The sequence below is a fragment of the Equus asinus genome, chromosome 23, assembly GCF_041296235.1.
Source record: "Equus asinus isolate D_3611 breed Donkey chromosome 23, EquAss-T2T_v2, whole genome shotgun sequence".
In the NCBI taxonomy this organism is placed as follows: domain Eukaryota; kingdom Metazoa; phylum Chordata; class Mammalia; order Perissodactyla; family Equidae; genus Equus; species Equus asinus.
The window spans coordinates 67,440,656-67,463,418 of NC_091812.1; the positions used below are offsets into that span (position 1 = coordinate 67,440,656).

General features: G+C 44.6%; 1 protein-coding gene across 2 annotated transcripts in view; it reads right to left on the reverse strand.

The window, feature by feature from the left end:
• FAM120A (family with sequence similarity 120 member A) overlaps positions 1 to 22,763 on the reverse strand; it is a 110,755-nt gene that overhangs the window by 65,648 nt on the left and 22,344 nt on the right. The gene's annotated exons all lie outside the window — the stretch shown is intronic.

Genomic DNA, 22,763 nt, shown 5'->3' on the forward strand with positions numbered 1-22,763 from the left:
GGGGCAGATCACAAGAACATGCCTAGAAACCCAATCCCCCTCAGAAAAAGAAGAACCACAGACACACACGTGCTGCAGGCTAAGCAGTCTTGGAGCCACACGTTCATCAGTCTGGGAGAAATGGGAGTCCAACCATTCTGCCATCTGGGGTGTTTAGTCCCACAGCAGGGCAGGGAGGAGGGCTGGCTGGCAGCAGCCCAGGAGCAGGGAGTCAGGACAGAAACACTCGACATCTCCCCTTGGGGCGCACACACCACGGGGATGGGGAGCATCTGCAGCGGCCCGTGGGCTCGAGCTCCGGGGCCTGGACAACCCCCTCTCTGGGCCTCGACTGCCTGTCCCTAAGTACAGTTGGGGCTAGTTGCCCACCCATGTCCCTTGGCACTCAAAAAGCCTAGGATTACCACGTTATGTTGTGTACAATACTGGAAAGGCTGGCTGTTGGGGAAGGATTTTATATACAGAACAGAAAAATGACAACACGGTGAGAACAGAATTTACTGGATATAAAAATGGCCAAAACAGGAAGAGGGCTTTACCCCAGGGGTGCGCACGCTGCCCCTGGGCACCACAGACAAGAGAGCAGCAGCTCACCATCACGTCCGCTTCGATGAAAATGAGAGTTTGTCACTTTCATTCCTACAGATAACCGTCTTCACTACCCACCCCCAACAATACTGTGGCTAAAAGATCCTTGAAGCGAACAGATCCTGTAATCAAAGGGCCCCTAATCCTTCAGTGGCTAATTAAGACCACCGTAAGCCTGCGTGCTTTGTAATTTCCCACGGCCCAGACCCTCCCCCACCTCACCAGCTCTTGCCCTCCCACATCATTCAGACTCAGCCTTCCAAAGCCAGCTCGGGGGTGCCCTGTGCCTGCCCCATCCTCGGGGCAGAAGCTGGCGGGCAACAATGCATCTCAGGGCCAGCTGACTCAGCAATTTAGTAAACTTTTCACACAACTTTTACTTTGTACTTTCTTTAAAAACCTTGCCACAATGTGTATGTGGGGGAAATCATAAATCATACATTCCTATTGGCTGGAAAACTGAGTGTCAAAAGAATGAATCCAATGGGGAAAAGAAAAACTCCCTGAAAATGCTGGCCACCTTAATCATGACTACGTGTATCTACACACACGGATATCCACACCACAGACAGAGGCACGTCTCTACATACCTTCAACGGAAAAAAACGCAGCAAGATTTGTCGAGCCACAAAAAGTGCAGCCCCTTACGTTGCTAAATCTTCCCAAAGACCCTCTGAATAGCATCTGCTCATCCCACTGCAGGGGTCGATACCCAGGAGAGCTGCAGGCATCTGTCCTCAGTTGTTCGTAAAAACAAAATTAACACTGAGACCCAATAAATGAAGAGCTCACTGCTCAGAGATAGACTTCAAAATACTTTAGTGGAAGGCCCATTTCTTCTCCTTTTTTCTTTTCTTTGAGCAGTTTTGTTTTTATTTTAGCCTCAAAGTTTAATGTTAGGAAAAAACAAAAGTCAAACAAATTATAACACATCTAAATTAAAGTTGGAAACATATATGTTTTCTATCTCCAAGGACAGAAAGTAAATTCTGTTTAATTAAAAAGCAAACATTTATCAGCAATTGCCTTTTTTATGGCGCTTTGTGGCAAGCTTGCTAATTGTTAGTTACTTGCTTTGCAAGTAAAGAAACAAAAATTTGGAGCTGGAAAAGACCTCCAAGAGACTGTATACCTCACTCCTCTGCCTCTAGGCAGGATAATCAAATAACAGATACTATCTGTGTGGAAACTGATGATAACTGCCCCACACAAAATATCTCTTACGTGAAAGATCTTCCCTCTCAGCATCATCTTTCCCCCAGTCTCCAGTTTCCTACAGGGACATGTGCACTGCTGCCGCCTCCGGGCGGTGGACAGGATGGAACACCCCAGCCTCACCAGCTTCCCCTGTGACCTTCAGAATCCCAGGCCAGCAGGCACCCCTTCCACCACCTGTGAGGATCCCCTGTGCCTTTGCCTCTCTCCACAACCTCTACTTTGTATCTCCCTCTGAACCCCGTCAGGAGCCCTGGTGGTCAGGGGTGCCCGGCCTGCCCCTGACACCAGGCCTTGTGGGCCTTGCGAGCCTGCAGGCAGCGTGACACCAGGGCTAGCCGCCTGAACAAGCAGCAGGGAGGGCCCACGCATCCCTGGAACCCACACTGCAGGTGGAGATGAACCTGGGGTGGCATGAGCAGCCAGAAGCGTGACACGGCCCAGGGCAGCCACCTGCAGACCCTCAGAGACACCCCGTGGGCAGTCCTCACTGCGGTCTCTGACCCTTCAGTGTCTGATTTCCATCCATTGTTCTAACAATTCAAGGGCTGCAACATGGGAGCTAAGAAACAACTACATTATAAGAACGTCTGAAACCCAAAAAACAATCACTCCCACACTCCTAAAAACAAAACAATGAAGGGTCCCTGCTAAAGAAGCAATTTTTATTCACGGTTTTCTAGTATTTCACTGCTTATAATTCTGTAGTCTCATCTTGGTTATATTTTTAAAATCAAACATTTTTCTACAGCTGCAAATTCAGTATAGTGTAGTTACCATATTATCTTTCACCTGTTAAATTAAACTAATGATGCCAAAGCAGCAAAGGATTCCATTAAAATCCAAGATTCTAGTCTCTTCTAATGTTAATTAAAAACTCTTCCAAAGCGCTCTAAAATGTACCACTAGAAAGGATAACTTGACAGGGTCTTAACTTTCACATGATGGAAATAAAATGCTTCTAATAAAATGGCAGGTCCCTTGTCAGAGGTGAGACTCCCACTTTCCTGGTAAACGTGAACAGGTCTGCACTTCCACTGCACCTGCTGTCCCAGGCAGAAATGCATCCAGCAGACGGGCGGTTTATCATACAGACTCGGGGAGAATCCAGACACCGCACTGTCGATCTATCACACATTAATATATTGTATAATAGACATGAAGACTTGTGAAATTTTGTTTTATTTAATCATTTCTTTCATGAGGTCAAACCACTGTATACGTTTCATTTCTGTACAGACCCTGTTCGAATTCTAAGTGGTCTCAAAACCCCATTCAGAACACTTCCGGTTTGTTTTTTAAGACAAAGTGAGCATTTTCCAAATCTATAGATGTCATATTTTTGCGTTGGATGACACTTATCCTCCCTTCTAAAGAATGGATATTCTCGTTCAAATTTTTCTTCACTTCAGTTCCTTTCTCCTTTGAACCTTACACCTGTGCGCCGACCAGAGCCTGAGCCTATCCACACGGTTCCATGCCTGTCACTCCATGAACAGTGACCAGCAAGCATGTCTGTCCTACACCTTCAGAAAGGAACATCAGCATGAGGTCTGCCACGCAAGTTAGCGGAATACTTTTATATACACCGGTTTCTTAATACAGAAAGTTAGCCCCCCCACCCCACAGATCCAGGAAACTATGGAAGAGCCAATTAAGCTCTGTTTGAGATGTGTGCGCACGTGTAATTCAAACAGGCTAAACAGGACTTGTGGCCTGGGAAAACGGATAAAGTTTTACTTACTTCTTAAATAATCTTTATCCTATGCACTTTTCCTCAAACAGAATATATGATTTATTGCCACTTAAGTCTTTCTCTTTATACTGACAGAAATTTGAAATCCTCAGATGTTTAGGAAACTAAAGCCACAAATTGAGCCCCTGAAATAGCAAAGTGAATGGCTGCCCACCAGATGGTGTGTGTGGGGACTTGGGAGGCGGGAGGTAACTTCAGAGGGAGAATTTCTTACCAATCACGTTCCTCCAATTTGCATATAGGAGTCAGACATCTGCCTTCAATAAAAAATATCTCTAAAGTATATTAAGTGTTACCTACACCTGACTCTGGAGTGGAGAAAATGGTGCATTTAGTTGGACTACGCTTTACTTTATGGCATGTTAATTTATGGTAAAGAATATAGTTTATGACAAAATATTTTCTTTATAAAGATTTTTAGAAAATGTAAATGTTAGAAGTATACATACTTGAAAAAAATGAAGAAAGTTGGGGCTGGCCCCGTGGCTGAGTGGTTAAGTTCGCGCGCTCCGCAGCAGGCGGCCCAGTGTTTCGTTAGTTCGAATCCTGGGCACGGACATGGCACTGCTCATCAGACCACGCTGAGGCAGCGTCCCACATGCCACAACTAGAAGAACCCACAACGAAGAATACACAACTATGTACCGGGGGGCTTTGGGAGAAAAAGGAAAAAATAAAATCTTTAAAAAAAAAAAATGAAGCAAAGTTAAAAATAACCATTCGAAGCATAAAAGCAGATTGGTGTTTGCTGACTAGCACTGAGCTTACACAGGTGAACTCTTGCTGCTCATAAGTATGTCAAAGTTCGCTGCTATTTTATTTTGCTTTTGAAAATCTTATAGTGTGCTGTTAGGGATTAGGTGACACAGTACCTACATTTTCAAAGTTTTACATGAAGTATTTATATACGATAAGAAACTGCAGTACTAACATTTTGATTAGTCTGAAATAAATTTTGACTAAGTGAAAAAGAACAAAAAAACCCTTCCTGATATCTCCCAGCTGGCGTCCAAACCCCACGTGAATGTTATAAACACATCACGCACGTTTCTGCAGGCGCCACGGTTGTTTGATTCCTTGTCCTACGGTCTAAAGACTAACTGCTGGATGTGAAGTTATCAAGAAACAGGAATACACACCACTTTTACACCAATTATCAGGACAACAATAACGACAGCACGGAATCCAAAGCACAAATCACAGCCACACTCGGTCTTCCACACACTGGTTATCTGTAGTGTGTCTGGCCTGACCTCTAAAAGCCACTCTCAGTCCCCAGAGGATTCATCCACTAATTGAACATACTGTGAAAACTCTGATCCTAAGACTGTGGGTGCAGCCTCCCAAACAAGCTCTTGGCTGCTCACTTAAACACCAGTTTCACGTGATGTCACTGCTGAAGCAGAAGAACCTGATCCACTCACCTGCCTCTTGGAAAACAGCAAACTGCAATGATTATAAATACTCTGAATCCAGGCTATTTCAGGGAAGGAAACTAGGAACATGATTTGGTCAGTATTTCCTTGTAGGTAAGACGCTGTGCCAGAAAGCAGGATAGAGCAGCCCCAGCGTCCTGACTTCAAGAGGCTCCCATTCTTGTAGGAGACAGAGGGCTGACCAGTCTCCCACAGGGCCCTTGGAGGACACCAGGAGGAAGGACATGGCCAGCAGAGTGGGGAGGGGGTGTCCACACTGTGCACAGACCCTCCGAGTGCGGTCTCAGAGCTGTGTGAGGGGTCCGCAGTCTGTTCTAGCCAGCCCTCCACCCATGAATCACGGAACACACCCCAGACCCAGAGCTTCTAAAGGAGTCAAGAGTGAGGAAAACGTCGCAATACCACAACTGCCATGTAATCACCAATGGCCACGCCTTCAAGAGTCCTGGCAGTTATGACATGTATCAATGCCTCATACTCACTTGCCTAAATAAAGCTACAAAAAGGCTGCTAAAACACAATTAACCACAGATGCTGCTAAATGGGATCATAGCTCTGCAGGTGGAAACTGCTACGCAGACACACTGAAGTATTCATCGGATTTAAATCTGAAGTGTGTAAAGCACTACAATTGAACAAAGAAGAACTCTCGTCACACTTCCTGAGCAAGGGGCCCCAGCAGGCCAGGCTCCAACAGATAGGTGCACACGGGGCCCTGCGGAAGCACCCTGGGTGGTGGTCCTCTCCCGGGCAGGGGTGTCACTTTCCTAGGATCGGGAGCTATGTGCCAGGCACTGCTCTGGGCAGGCATTATTTCACTTGACCCTCACAGACACAGTGGGCGTACTCTGCATGTCCCTACCTGACAGAGGAGCTGGCTGAGGCGCCTGTGGGAGCCAACAGGTGGAGGCCCCATCCACATCCAAGGAGCACACTTGGCCACTACTCTCTGGTCTTGTCTTCTAAACTAGGCCTCTTTTAGTGTTGAAATGATAGTGGATGGTGAGTTCCCCTTTCTTCTAATATTCTTATTTAGAACAACTAAAAGTTTGCAACACTATGGTAGTCCTCCCAACTTTTTCTTGACAGATCCATGAAACCCAAACCTCTGTTGTCAATGAAGGGAAAGATGGTCAACAGGAGGTATGAAGTCAGGCCCAAGTGTGAGGCACAGGAGGACGGGCATGAGGGCAGAGGGCCAAAAAGGGACCACAAACAGCTCCTGCACAAACCCAATCACCAGCAGCACCAGTGGTCTGGTAGGAGAGGACAGGCGAGTCAGAGGTCAGACTAGAGGCAAGGAGGGGAAGAATCAAAGAGAATTCCCAACTTCTACCCTGAGGACTGCAGGGACAGTGGTGTCACTGGCTGGGAAACAAAATACAGGAGAATATATCCATTTAGAGAACAGGACGACCTTTCCGAGTTAGAAAGGTCAAGTCTAGGGCACAGCAGGAGAGTCCAAGTGGAGACGGCTTGGAGGACAGCGGGGTCACCACGTTCGGGGAAGGGGTCTCACTGGGAAAAGCACACTGGAGAGCCATCAACATACAGATGGCCACTGAATCCTTAAGAGCGGGCGAGATGTCCCAGAGGAAAAGTGTGAGGACTACAGCAAGGCAGAGGGACCCTAGGGAAGGCACTTGCAACTGGGGAGCTGGCTCACAGGGAAGTCAAAGAAAGGATGCAGTCGCAAGGAATACAGAACCAAGGCCCACTGCGGAGGCCAAAATTCAAGCTGGAGGTTATGCTGTTGGGGACACTGCGGGAGGTTTGGGTGATCTGTAGATGGGAAGGGAGCTAGGAGAAGGCTGGACCCCATTTACAAGCTGAGGGTCAAGAGAGAGCTGCTACCCAGGAGGAAAGGGGCTGACGGGATGAGGTACACAGAGGCTCCCCAGGTGTGCTCATGACAACGGCTCAAGAAAGCCAGTGCGGGCTAGTCTCGGGTGGAAAAAGGACGGGAAATGGACATGTATGAAGAATGCAGCCAAGGGAGCAAGAAGCAGGGAGGCTCTCCACATCCTAAGACAAAGGAGCTGCGAGAGAAAGAGCGTGAAACTGGAGAGGTCTGGAAGGGAGGGAGGAATGTTTAAGACAGCCGTCAGGGACAGTGAAAGGATTAACTGCTGACACGGGTAGCCTGGTTCATCAGAGACCATAATTTTGTAAAGCAGTTTCAGTGATATATTTTACGTGCAGTAAAATCCGTCAAGGTTAAGCACTGAGCTCTGACAACTGCATACATTAATGTGACCACCACACCAGGAAACACGGTTCCGTCACCCCAAAGCTTCCCTGTGACCCTCCAGCCCAGCCCCAGGCACTGCTGCTCTGCTTCCTGTCACTGTAGCTGTGCCTTCTCCAGGGCTTCACAGACAGGCCATCCCGCACACTTTCTTTGTTGTGAGGTTCACACACATGGCAAGAGAGGTCCGCTCCTCTCACTGCCATCAGGATCTCACTATATGCTGTCCCCCAGCTCACCAGCCGATGCGTTGTTTGGTTCATTTGAAGCTAGGATGAAAAAAGCTCAGGACACTCAGGTTCATGTCCTTGCATAACAGGATTTCACTTCTCGTGGGTGAATGCCTAGGAGTGGGATGGCTGGGTTAGATGGCAGACGCATGTCTAACTCTGTAAGAAACTTCCAGACTGTTCTCAAAGTGGCCCTTCTGGATCATGTTTCCCACCCGCCACATCCCAGAGCCGCAGGGCTGCAACTTGGTGCCATCAGTGTCCTCCATTTGGCCATCGTGGTGTCTGCGGTGCCTCTTCCTGTGGTTTTAATTGCATTCCCTAACAAGGCACAGCACCTCTGTTTGCTCATGGAACATGCCATAAAATGTCTGTTCATAATTTTTTCCTCTTTTTTCTGTTGGCTTGTGTCTTCTTACGCTTCTTCACATATTCTGGATATGAGCCCTTTATTACAAATGTACTCTGCAGATAGCTCCTCTCACTCTGTGGCTGGCTTTTCATTCTCTCAGCTAAGAAATCTTTGTCTCAAAATCATACAGATTTTCTCTTACATTTTCTTCTATTCATTTTCTTATTTAAATTATTTTATTGAGATCAAACTGGTTTATAACATTGTGAAATTTCAGGTGTACACTATTATATATCAGCTTCTGTATAGACTACATTGTGTTCACCACCAATAGCCTAATTTTTATCCGTCACCATACATGTGTGCCCCTTTATCCCTTTCGATGCCCCTTTCCCCTCTGGTAACCACTAATCTGTTCTCCTTATCTATGTGCTTGTTTCTCTTCCACATGAGTGAAATAATATGGTATTTGTCTTTCTGACTTGTTTCACTTAGCATAATACCCTCAAGGTCCATCCATGTTGTTGCAAATGGCATGATTTGGGGGATTTTTTATGGCTGAGTAGTATTCTATTGAATATATACACCATATCTTCTTTACCCATTCATCAGTTGATGGGCACTTGGGTTGCTTCCACATCTTGGCTATTGTGAGTAATGCTGCAGTGAACATAGGGGTGTATATTCATCTTTATGCTTTTGTGTTTTTATGTTCTTTGCATAAATACCTAGAAGTGGAATAGTTCCATCACATGGTATTTCTATTTTTAATTTTTTGAGAAACTTCCATACTGTATTCCACAGTGGCTGTACCAGTTTGCATTCCCACCAGCGGTGTTATGAGGGTTCCCTTTTCTCCACATCCTCTCCAATGCTTATTTCTTGTCTTGTTAATTGTAGCATTTCTGACAGGTGTGAGGTGATATCTCATTGTACTTTTGATTTGCATTTCCCTAATAATTAGTGATTTTAACTTCTTTTCATGTTCCTGTTGGCCATCTGTATATCTTCTTTGGAAAAATGTCTGTTCATACCTTAAGCCCATTAATGGATCGGATTGTTCACTTTTTTTGTTGTTGAGTGGTATGAGTTCTTCATATATTTTGGAAATTAACCCCTTGTCAGATATATGATTTACAAATATTTTCTCCCAGTTGGTGGGTTGTCTTTTCATTTTGCTGATGGTTTCCTTTGCCTTGCAGAAGGTTTTAGTCTGATGTAGTCCCATTTATTTATTTTTTCTTTTGTTGCCCTTGCCTGACTGGACATGGTGTTTGTAAAGATACTGCCAAGACCAACATCAAAGAGTGTACTGCCTACGTTTTCTTCTAGATTTATGGTTCCAGGTCTTACACTCAAGTCTTTAATCTATATTAAGTTAATTTTTGTGTATGGTGTAAGATACTGGTCTGCTTCACTCTTTTCCATGTGGCTGTCTCGTTTTCCCAACACCATTTATTGAAGAGACTTTCCTTTTTCCATTGTATGTTCTTGGCTCCTTTGTCGATTAGCTGTCCATAGATGTGTGGTTTTATTTCTGGGCTCTCAATTCTGTTCCATTGATCTGTGTGTCTGTTTTTCTGCAAGTACCTACTGTTTGGATTATTACAGCTTTGTAGTATATTTTGAATGCAGGGAAAGTGATACTTCCAACTTTGTTCCTTTTTCTCAGGATTGCTTTGGCTTTTTGGAGGCTTTTGTTGTTCCATAAAAATTTTAGGATTCTTTGTTCTCTCTCCATGAAGAATACCATTGGGATTCCGATTGGGATTGCATTGAATCTGTAAATTGCTTCAGATAATATGGACATTTTAACCATGTTTATTTTTTCCAATCCATGAGTACAGAGTATCTTTCCATTTCTTTACGTCTCCTTTGATTTCTTTCAACAACGTCTTACAGTTTTCATTGCGTAGGTCATTCAACTCCTTGGTTAAATTTATTCCTAGGTATTTTATTCCTTTTGTTGTGATTGTAAATGGGATTGTATTCTTGATTTCTCTTTCCACAAGTTTGTTGTTAGTGTATAGAAGTGCAACTGATTTTTGTGTATTGATTTTGTACCCTTCAATTTTACTATATTCGCTGATTATTTTTGGTGTATTCTTTAGGGTTTTCTACATATAGAATCATGTCACCTGCAAATACTGCCAGTTTTACTTCTTCCTTTCCAATTTGGATCTTTTCATTTCTATTTCTTGCCTAATTGCTCTGGCCAAAACCTCCAGTACTATGTTGAATAGGACTGGCAAGAGTGGGCACCCATGTCTTGTTTCTGTTCTCAGAGGAATAGCTTTCAGTTTTTCACCACTCAGTATGATGTTGGCTGTAGGTTTGTCATATACAGCCTTAAGTATATTGAATTACTTTCCTTCTATACACATTTTATTGATAGTTTTTATCATAAATGGATGTTGGATCTTGTTAAGTGCTTTCTCTGCATCTACTGAGATGATCATGTGCTTTTTATTCACTTTGTTAATGTGGTGTATCACATTGATTACTTTGCAGACGTTGAACCATCCCCACATCCCTGGAATAAATCCCACTTGATTGTGGCATATGATTCTTTTAATGTATTGTTGTATTTGATTTGCTCATATTTCATCAAAGATTCCTGCATCTACATTTGTGAGCATTACTGGCCCGTGATTTTCCTTTTTAGTGTTGTCCTTGTCTGGTTCTGCTATCAGGGTAATGTTGGCCTTGTAGAACGGGCTAGGAAGTATCCCATCCTCCTCAATTTTTTGAAGAGTTTGAGAAGGATAGATATTAAATCTTCTTTGAATGTTTAGCAGAAATCACCAGACAAGCCATCTGGTCCTGGATTTTTGCTTTTGGGGAGGTTTTTTACTACTATTTCAAATCTTTACTTCTCATTGGTCTATTCGGGTTCTCTATTTCTTCTTGATTCAGTTTTAGGAGATTGTATGAGTCTAAGAATTTACCCGTTTCTTCTAGGTTTTCCAATTGGTTGGTATATAGCTTTTCATAGTATTTTCTCTTATAATCCTTTGTATTCCTGTGGTGTCTTTTGTAATTTCTCCTCTTTCATTTCTGATTTTATTTGATTCTTCTCTCTTCTTGGAGAATCTGGCTAAGAGTTTCTCAATTTTGTTTATCTTCTCAAAGAACCAGCTCTTAGTTTCAGTGATCCTTTCTATTGTTTTTATAGTCTCTGTTTCATTTATTTCTGCCCTAGTTTTTATTATTTCCTTCCTTCTACTGACTTTGGGCTTGCTTTGTTCTTCTTTTTCTAGTTCTTTTAAGTATAATGTAAGATTGAGATTTTTCTTCTTTCTTAAGGTAGGCCTGTGTTGCTATAAACTTCCCTCTTAGCACTGCTTTTACTGCATCCCATAAAGTTTGGTATATTGTGTTTACATTTCTATTTGTCTCCAGGTATTTTTCTATTTCTCCTTTGATTTCTTCATTCATCCACTGGGTGTTCAGTAGCATGTTGTTTAGTCACCACATATTTGTGACTTTCCTAGCTTTTTTCTTGCAGTTGATTTCTAGTTTCATAGCATTGTGGTTAGAAAAGATGTGAAATCAATCTTCTTAAAGTTATTAAGGCTTGCTTTGTTTCCCAACATATGGTCTATCTTTGAGAATGTTCCGTGTGCATTTGAGAAGAATGTGTATCCTGCTGGATTTGGATGGAATGTTCTATATACATCTATTAAGTCCATGTGCTCTAGTGTTTCATTTAAGGTTACTGTTTACTTGTTGACTTTTCTGTCTGGATGATCTATCCACTGACTTAAGTGTCGTGTTAAGGTGCGCCTACTATTATTGAGTTGGTGTCAATTTCTCCCTTTACGTCTGTTAAGAGCTGCTTTATATACTTTGGTGCTCCTGTGTTAGGCACATATATATTCCTAAGTGTTACGTCTTCTTAGTGGAATGTCCCTTTTATCATTATATGATGCCCATCTTTGTCTCTTGTTATCTTTTTTGTCTTGAAGTCTGCTTTGTCTGATATAAGTTTGGCTACACCCACTTTCTTTTGCTTGCCATTTGCTTGGAGTATCTTCTTCCATCCCTTCACTCTGAGCCTGTGTTTGTCTTTAGAGCTGAGATGTGTTTCCTGGAGGCAGCATATCATTGGGTCTTGTTTTTTAATCCATCCAGCTACTCTGTCTTTTGATGGTGAATTCAATCCATTTATATTTAGATCAATTACTGATATATGAGGGCTTAATACTGCCGTTTTGTCTTTTGTTTTCTGGTTGTTCTATAATTCTATTGTTTCTTTTTTCTTGTATTTCTGTCTGTCATTTCAGTTTGGTGGTTTTCTGTGATGTTTTTCTCAGTTTTCTCTTTATTTATGATTTGTGACTCTGCTCTGATTTTTTGTTTTGTGGTTACTATGAGGTTTATATAAAAGATCTCATAGATGAGATGGTCCTTTGTCTGCTGATAGCCTCTTATCTCTGTTAGTCTATGCAGGTTCAGTCCTTTTCCTCTTCCCCTTCTATGTTTTTGTCATCACACACTATCGTTTTTTGTGTAAGTTTGTGACCAAATTGAAGTGGTTATAATTATTTTTGATGCTTTCTTTCCCTTTATCTTTTATGTTATAATTGCTTACTAACCTAGTCTGCTATAGAGCTGCAATTTTCTGATTCTATTTATATTCTTGCTCAAAGCTTTGCAAACTTTGCCTTTTTGTTTCAGGTAGGAGGGTTCCTTTCAACATTTCTTGTAAGGCAGGTCTAGTGGCAATGAACTCCCTCAGCTTTTGTTTATCTGGGAAAGATTTTATTCCTCCATCATATCTGAAGGATAATTTCACTGGATAGAGTATTCTTGGCTGACAGTTTTTGTCTTTCACTATTTTCAATAGATCATTCCACTCTCTCCTAGCCTGTAGGGTTTCTGCTGAGAGAGCTGCTGAAAGCCTAACAGGGGTTCCTTTGCAGGTTATTTTTTTCTCTCTTGCTGCCCTTAATATTTTTCTTTGTCATTGACGTTTGAGTTTCAACATTATATGCCTTGGAGAAGGTCTTTTTGATGTAATTAGGAGTTCTATTACCTTCATGTACTTGCGTGTCCAATTCCTTCCCAGGTTTGGGAAGTTCTCAGCTATTATTTCTTTAAATAAGCTCTCTGCTCCTTTCTCTCATCTCATCCAGGGATACTTATTATCCTTATGTTAATTTTCCTAATTGAGTCAGATATTTCTCAAAAGAATTTCTTCATTTTTTTAAAATCTTAGTTCTCTCTCCTCCACCTGAATCATTTCTAGGTTTCTATCTTTGAGCTCACTAATTCTTTCCTCCATATCATCTACTCTATTTTTAATGCTTTCTATATTATTTTTCATCTCATTGTGTTCTTCATCTTCAGAATGTCTGGGGTTTTTTTAGAGGTTCAATCTCTTTGATGAAGTACTCCTTCTGTTAATTTTATTCCCACCCTCACTAACCAGTCTTTCCCAGTTTTCTCATTCAGCTTCTTTTTTTCTTGGTGAGGAAGATTGTCCCTGTGCTAACAGCCATTACCAGTCTTCCCCTATTTTGTATATGGGACTCCACCACAGCATGGCTTGATGAGTGATGTGTAGGTCCATGCCCAGGATCCAAACCCACGAACCCCAGGCCACTAAAGTGGAGCGCGTGAACTTAACCACTACACCACCAGGCTGGCCCCTCATTGAGTTTCTTCATGACAGCTATTTTGAACTCTCTGTCAGTTAGATTATAGTCTTCTGTGACTTCAAGTTTGGTTTCTGGAGAGCTGTTATTTTCTTTCTGTTCTGCTGTGTTACTGTAGTTCTTCATGGTGTCTGATGAAAAGATCCTCTGCTGGCACATTTGGGGTAGTAACCACCTTGCTTATTTGGGTATGGCTTTGGTTACTTTGGTTCTGAGCTGCTTCTGGTTGTATCTGAGAGCCTGCACTTTCCACTCTCCAGCCTCTGCCAGAGGCATCACCAGTGTCCTCCTTGTGCCGCTTGTGCCTCTGAGGTTGCCAGTGCCTTGCTGCTTACAATGTTGCTGCAGTCTCAGGCATCGGCGACAGGGTCGCCAGGCTGCGAGCACTTCTGCTGCTCCCCAGGTCACCTGGGTCACATGCTCCCCCACAGGCTCTTCATGGGCTTGGATGCTGCCACCCCATGCACCCCCTGCACTGCTGCTCCCCAGGTTGTCTCAGGGTGCTGGCTGCACTGCTGCCAGCTGTGCCAGATTCACAGGTGTCGCTACCACTGCTGGGGTCTAGTGACCCAGAGACTTGTTTGCAGCCCCCACTGGTGGTGTAGCTGGTGTCAGGGGTGCCGCCACTTGGGGCTGGGTCACTGGTTCTGCTGTGGTTCCTGAAGGCTCTGGTCACAAGTTCCACCTGCCACTGCTGGTGGGGAGCAGGGCCTAAGCAGGTTGTTGTTATTGGTTACTATACAGCCTCTGTCTCTGACACTAGCCAGTGTGTTTTGAAAACTCAGGCAAGTGTGCCCCACCACAGCCAGGAAAATCTGGGTTTTGTATACCATCCCTGCTGTTGGAAAGACCTGGACACTGCCAAGGGAGAGAAAGCAGGTGCATGTGATGGATCCCCTGGGAGACAGGCAGGGAGGAAGCCACACCTGTTTTTTCTGCCCCTGCTGCGTCTGCTCGCAGTCACACGAGCCTCAGCACCACTGTTTCCACTTTGCTCACAGTCGCATGAGCCATGGCACCCACTGTTTCTGCTCCACTTGCAGTCACGTGAGCCACGGTGCCTGCTGTTTCTGCTCCCACAGCTACTGCTCACAGGAGCGCACATCAGCATGAGGCTTCACACTCTGGATCACTGCTGCTGGGACAGTAGGAGGGGCTGCTCCCTTAGTTCCACTGCCTCCCAGGGTTCAGTCTACCCACCTTCAGATGTACAGATGAATGGATCTCTCACGTATTCTGTGTGTTGTGTAGTAATCTTCTGTTGACCAATGGATGTCCAATTGGTTGCAATTTAGAGGAGAGACACCAAGGGAATAACTCACTCTGCCATGATGCCGACGTCACCCCGTTCTTTCTAATTCTGCATGCGGATATCCAGCTATTGTAAAAACTGTCCTTTCCCTCTACTTACCTTGGGCTTCTGATGAGAAGAGCTGACCATACATGTGTGAGTCTACTTCTGGACTCTAATTCTGTTCCACTGACCTATATGACTACCTTTACGTCAGGGCCACACTGAGTTGATTACTAGAGTTTAAAATGAGTTTTGAAATCAGGTAATATGAAGTCCTCCAACTTTGTTCTTACTTTTCAAACTTTCTGTTGCTATTCTGGGTCCTTCGCAGTGCCACATGGACATCAAAATCAGTTTTTCAATTTCTACCCAAAAACAAAGCTTGCTGGGGAGCCAGCCCTGTGGCCTAGTAGTTAAGTTCACATGCTCTGCTTTGATGGCCCACGGTTTTGCCAGTTCGGATCCTGGGTGCGGACATGGCACTGCTCATCAAGCCATGCTGAGGCAGCTCCCACATAGAGGAACCAGAAGAACCTACAACTAGGATACACAACTATGTGCTGGGAGGCTTTTGGGAGAAGCAAAAAAAAAAAAGACTGGCAACAAATGTTAGCTCAGGTGCCAATCTTAAAAAAAAAAAAAAGCTTGCTGTGATTTCAGCTGGGACATAGTAAATCTACATAACAACAGTGTTTTGATCTATGAACATATATATCTCTCCATGTATGTAGGTCCTTCTTTAACTCAGACCACAGATTTGCAGTGGCATCCACCTGTTCAGCTGTGTGGTTCTCTAAGATGTCCTCTGGATGGCACCTATTAGAGTGGAGGATTTGCTGAGCAGGTGAGATGGAAGAAGGTGCAAGAGACAGGTGATGCTGGTCTAACCAGTTCAACATGACCTCCCTGGGGTCAGGCTTGCTAGAGAAGGGAGACACTGTGAGAAAATGGGCAGAGGGCACCATGGAGGGCCAAAGAGCAGTGTCAGCTTGTGAGAACACTGAGGGTAGAAAGCAGCAGTGACGGATGGAGAAAGAATGTTGAAGTTCAGGCAGGAAATGGAGCTCTTCTGGGAGAAGAAAGGCCAGTGTCTGACTCTGGGCCTAGACGGGCCAGCACAGTAGAGCTCAGGCCACACCGTTACAGGAAACAAGCTGCCTATGGGCCATCTCCAGCACACTGGGCTCACTGACGATTCTGGAAGGCAATGTGTAAGACTGATAAGATCCCCAAGACTTTAATAAATGACAAAAAGTGACTGAGGGAGTGACTAGGAGCAGTAAAAGGTGGTAAGTTTAGATGGCCTGAGTCTCAGAAGAGTTATCAAAGGACTCCATCAAGAAAGTAAACAGACAGGGGCCAGCCCCATGGCTGAATGGCTAGGTTCTCACGCTCCGCTTTGGCGGCCCAGGGTTTCACCAGTTCAGATCCTGGGTGCAGACCTAGCACCACTCATCAAGCCATGCTGAGGGGCATCCCACATAACAGAACTAGAAGGACCTGCAACTAGAATATACAACTATGTACCGGGGGCCTTTGGGGAGAAGAAGGGAAAAAAAAGACTGGCAACAAATGTTAGCTCAGGGCCAATCTCCCTCATAAAAAAAATAAAAGTGCTGACGAGGATGTAGGGAAATCAGAGCATTTAAACAGTGCTGGTGGCAGTGTAAATGATGTAGCTGCTGTGGAAAACAGGAGGGTACAAGCTTCCTCAAAAAGCCAGCCCAGAGTTACCATATGACCAGCAATTCCAGTCCCAGGTATAGACCCAAGAGAAATGAAAGCACGTGTTCACACAGAGACTTGTACACGAATGTTCACAGCAGCCAAAAGGTGGAAACAAAGAGAATGTCCACCAGCTGCAGAATGGATTACCTGTAGTAGGCATATCCACATAAGGGAACAGCATTTAGCCATAAAAGGGGAGAAGTGCTTGTTCTCACAACATGGATGAACACTGACAACATTATGCTCAGCAAGAGGAGCCAGACACAAGAGATCCCATTATTCTACTTCTATGAAACGCCTAGAACAGGCAAATGCAGAGAGACAGTACATTAGTGGTTGCCAGGCAGCATGGGAGGGGGAGAAGTGGGGAGTGACTGCCAATAGGTACAGGGTTTCTTTCTGGGGTGATGAAAATATTCTAAAATTAGACAGTGATGATGGTTGCACAACTCTATGAAAGCTAAAAACACCACTGATTTGTATACTTTAAAGGGGTAAATTTTATGATATGTGAATTCCATCTCAATAAAGGTGTTAGAAAAAGAAAAAAAAAAACTTTCTAACCAAGAATGGCAGTTTTGGAAGTAACTGGCTGGCAAGTTCAAACTTTGTTACACACCTTCTGGTCCCAGACTTGGCTGATCTCAAGAAAGGTGCTGTCTCTGGTTGAACTAAGTCAGAGTGCTTGGTGTGCAGAGACTGCTGGCGAGGCTCAGGGTGTGGGTGTGTGGGTGTGTGTGTGGGTGGGTGTGGGGGGGTGTTTGGGGGTGTGTGGGTGTGAGTGTGGGTGTGTGGGGGGGTGTGGAGGGGTGTTTGGAGGTGTTGTGTATGGGTGGGTGGGTGTGAGTGTGGGTGTGAGTGGGGGTATGTATGTGGATGTGTGTGGGTGGGTGGGGGTATGTGTGAGGGGGGTGGGGGTGTGTGTGGGGGTGTGGGGGTGGAGGGGGTGGGGGGGACGGGGGGTAGGGGGTGGAGGTGGGTATGTGTGTGTAGAGGTGTGTGTGTGTGTGTGCAGGCCCAGGGTTGGAGAGCCGCCGTGAGAGCCACATTTCCAACAGAAGCAATCTCTTCCCATCAGAGTGACACACAAGGTCTGGTTACACAGTGCCAGGGCTCTGGACCCACAGGGGAGGAAAGAAGCTTGAAAGTGTCTGCATGGTATTTTTAAGACTGAGAATATGCCTCTTATTTAACATGAAACTAGAAGATTCCAGGTCATGAGAAGAAACACAGAGAGCAAAGTACCCCTTGTGAACTTCTCTTTGTTTCCTTGGCCTCACTCCCCGTCCCCAGGCATCAGACGCCGGGTACCACAAACACCGTATCTTTCACATCAGCTCTCCTCCTGGCTGGCTGTGCTCACCCAGGAAGAATTCTGCTGGTAGACCCCATACCTTCGGGAGCAGCCAAGCTGGAAACAATCCTGCAATAACTACGGAGCACAAACTCCTCCCTGGACTGTGCCCCTCTTCACAGCAACATGACTTGGGACCCACTCAAAACCTGTAAAATAGACAGCTATTCTTGAGTGTCAACGATTCCAGCAGATTCCTCACAACTTCAGGCTTTCCACCCTCATATTAAAACCAACCAGGAACAGGGAAGGAAGCTCTGATGGGAAGAAATAAACAAGCAAAAATCTTCTGAGTTTAGTCTTGTATTTTCCATTTAAGGATTCCATACATAAATTTTAAATGAGCAAAGAATAAAGCTTCTTACTAAAAGCAGATTCTAGGACCTAATAGCTTAGAGCCCAGTATGTGAGCCCGAAGTTCCACATGGACCATTAAGTACGCAGAGCTCATGTGCATGATGATGACACTGTAATAATGACAATATCAGTAGAACAAATTTTTTTTTTTTAATTCTGGAAGATCAAATATCAATCTGTTAAAAGTGGTTATCTTCCAGAACTGGGATTATAAGCAGCTCTCACTTCCACACCGCATAATGGTTGAACTTTTTCAACCTTCCAGGCCCCTAACATTATATTCTCTAGAGCCCAAAAAGTCCTCAGATTTTAGGAAGTGCTTCTTAGCTCCTAGGAAACTACAGGATGACTTCTTGGGAAGGGAATGTATTGAGTTAACTTCATTTAACACTAATATGCAAAAAGGAATGCCTTCTTCAGGAGGTCCACAGTGTCACACTACCACCTCCTACAATGCCTTACAAGGTAGAACTCAGAATAAAGGAAGCCCATTTCTATCTGGGTACAATTCATACCCAACTCACTTTCAAAAAGGATTTCAGAAAGGATCTCATCACCAAGCTCACTCCAAGAGGGTTGCACAGTATGTCAGATACATCATAAAACCTCAAAGTGCCTGAAATTATGCTGCTCTTCTCTATGAAGCTGGTTCCAAGTACAACGTGAAACCCAGGCAGGGGCCAGGCACAGCAGCTGTGAGGGCTGTGGGCTGCCTGGACACGGGGCAGCAGTTGCAGCCACAGCCCATGACCCCTCGTCAGGGAAGCCCAGAGGGAGGGGACACTGCGAGTCCAAGCTTCACCCTCAGGCCTGCTGCAAGCCTGCCGTGCACCCCGACCCTGCAGTGCGCCCCAACCCGGGGGGTGCTACAGGTGTCTGAGACAGCAGAGAGCTCCTCTGTGCCTGGGGACCCAACATGCTACTCTCTCGGAACCAGGCTCCCTCCTCCCTGGGTCGACTGCTGCTGCACTAGTCCTTAGACACTTGTAAAAAGGATACTCAGTGACTTCAGTGGCAGACAACAAAACACAAAAAATACAAAGTTAGAGATAACCATGGGTAATGTTCTAGGTAAATGTAAAGCCAAGTATTTCTCTGTGACCTGACCGATTGCCCTGGGATAGAGCTGCCTCCGGGAAAGAATGCTGGGAAAGGAAGGTGACTGAAGACAGTGAACCGCAGGGAGGGTTAAAAAGGACATTCAGGGGGCTGGCCCCGTGGCCGAGTGGTTACGTTCACACGCTCCGCTGCAGGCGGCCCAGTGTTTCGTCGGTTCGAATCCTGGGCGCGGACATGGCACTGCTCGTCAGACCACGCTGAGGCAGCGTCCCACATGCCACAACTAGAGGAACCCACAACGAAGAATACACAACTATGTACCGGGGGGCTTTGGGGAGAAAAAGGAAAAAATAAAATCTTTAAAAAAAATAAAAAAAAAAAAAAAGGACATTCAGACCCTCAAGGGAGCAGTGAGGGGAGCTCTGAGACGAGGCAGAGCCGCAGGGGAGCTCTGAGGGAAGCATTCTAGGACCCCGCAGAAGGACAGGGGTTCAGGCAGCACCAGCACCTACAGGACTAGGCTGGGCTGGGGGCAGTGAGTCCAAGGGAAGCTCTCCTCTGCCTGCTCCCCACAGTTGGGGTGTGGTGTGGAGAGAGCAAAATAGAGACTGAAGAACTCCACAGGAGAACAACGCTCGTAGGATCCATGGTAGAAGAAAGGGTGGCATACATCTCTCAAGGCAGCTTGTCTAACAGAAAGGAGGTGGCAGAAGGGACTCTGTGGCAGGAAATACTTGGGGGTCATGAACAACTGACGGGGATAAAAACTTGAAATGCAAGAAATTGAGTACATACTCAGAAGTTTAGAAACACAAAAACCATTAAAGTGAATACAACACATGAAACTAATGATTCAACTTAAAAAAATTTTTTAATTAAAACAACTAAATGGTTACCCAAAATAAAAAATTCCACAACTAACTAGGATTCAAATCATAGAACAATAAGTAACTCAAAAGCACATTGAAAAAAGGAAAAAAGGGCCCTCCTTCAGCATGAGCTTATGGCCAGGAGGTGAGCCCACAGGGCTGGTGGCACCACACCCTGCAGGGCCCCCACCCCTAGATTTTACCTTAATGAAGTGGCTTCCCCATGTCCTGAACACAAATCAAATACGCTTACGTTCAAACCTCAGCATTTGCTGCCACTTCACTAGGAGCTCCTACCATGGAAACAGAAGGACTGAATCGCTTGCAAGCTGACTGGCTGCCCTCGCTCCTCTCTCTACCGCCCTCCTGTGACTTTAGGTTCTCACTCCATCCAGCACCACATTCCTGTGAGCAGGGTTCCTGATTAATAACGCAGCACAAAACAGAACTCCGTCCCCTTCGAGCCCCCTCTGAGGCTATCATCTATGACCTCACAGTCCCACCTGTCCTCCCTGACTACCCCGGCTTCTTCCTGTGCCCCTTACCCACAGAGCCCACCCCAGACACATTCTTCTCTCAGAACAGCCAGCGCTGTGGACAGCAAGGCCGAAATGCTGAGAGGGCTGTATTATGTGTTAAGGGGTGCTTTGGATTGATGAGATAATGAGTTCGTATAACACCAACCCTCTGTGAACAATAATCTTGGAGATTTGACTTTGGGGAAATGCTATAAAAACAGTAGCATAAAAAGAATGGGCCAAGGAAGACTTGAACTTGAAGATACAAAATCAGATATCCTTAAAAGCTGTGTACGCAACATACTGCATTAAAGAAGAACTAATAAAAATCATGAGAGTTTCTTAAGCAACAACTAAGCAAATTTTCAAAAGATATAGTTACACAACTGGAAAAAAGAAGAGACTCAAAAAGCAGATGGGATACAGACAATTCTATATAGCAGTAATGTTCTCGGAAAAAATCATCACATCCAATTTCCCACTATTTATGTTAAGATTATTGAAATGATGCTGCATACAGAAAATGTGTATGAAAGGTCAAAACATAAAAGTGACCAACAAATGCAGCTTTTGAACTCAAAGCCAGACATGCCTGCACTTCAGAATGTGACTTTAAAAGTCCTATAATGTATCAAGCTACTGAAAAATTATTTTGGATTGCTTCTCCATTACGCCATAAAAACACCCAGCTAATTTTTAAAGTACACATGTTGATAATGCATAAAACTTGACTGCATCCTGATTTTTAAGAAAAACAATAAACAACACTAAAAATGACTTAGGGAACAATGGGAAAAATTTGAATATGGACTTAATATTAAATGACATCAGGAACTACTGCTAATTTAGTTGATATGATGGTAACATGAGTAAGAGATTATCCTTATTTTTAGGTGGTGGTGATAAAAACTAAAGTTTTCATAGTTGAAGTGTTATGATATTTGGAACATACTTCCAAATAGATCCATTAAAAAACAAACACACAGCTATAAATATACTTTATAGCAAAATGTTAACAACTGTTGAACTCAGATGGTGGATATATGGATAGACATTTTCTATTTCACCTTTCTAACATTCCTCTTAACCAAAAACTAGGAAAAACACATGATAAGGACATTAGTGACCTGTCACTAGATTGAATTGGTTTTCCAATGACTCTTCAAACAGCTCCTCACGTCCCTTACACATGAAGCAAGCCAGCTCCAAGCAGACGTATGCACCTGGTCTGGGTCCTGGGACCCCCGCACCCCTGCTATTCAAAACTCTACCCACCTTGTAAGAAACAAGGCTTTGTTTTGTCCTGACATAAAAAGCAAACTGCTTAACAAACCTAACGAGCACCATTCTTTCAGGCCCACCTGATTTCAGACTGCACTTCTCCCATCTGCACTTCAGGAGGGTATCTATCCCCAGGAGCTTAGCATCAAGACTGCAAACTGCAGCACTTCACAAACGCAAACACACAGGAAGGACGCTCTGGCCAACAGCAGAAGGGAAGCTTTTCTCCTTCAAGGACCAAAAAGCAAAAGAAAACAAGCAATTTCCAACAAGAGGAGAAAAACTGACTTTCAAACAGAAGTTGAAAACCCCGCATCAAGAACTCTTAGAATGAAAAGGGAAACACTACAACATGTCAGCAAGGGAAGGACTGGAGGGCAGCAGGGAGCAGGAGGAAAGAGGCGGGAAGGCATTCCGCTCAGCTGTTCAGGAATCACCAAAGCTCGCTCTAAGGCAACACATGAAAACTCCAATTAAGACTGTTTTTGGGAGGGGAATTCCGACAGAACTCAGAATTTTAAAGGAAAAATGCCTTCGGAAACCATTCCACACAACCCCCTTTCACCACAAGGAACTGAGGCCCCGACTGCCCAGTCCCCACCTAACGACCGGTGACTGTGGTCCCAATGCCAACAGCAGAGAATGCAGAGCCCATCCACCCAGCAACAGGATTCAAAAGACCCCGGGAAGCCACCCACAAGCACAAGTCCAAGCCTCCCGGTGGCTCACACCAAGCCAGTGTCACGCCCACATCAAAACGTAGAAATCCCCTCTAGAAAACCCAAGTTAAGCTACTTTCACAAACAGGAAGGGGGAAG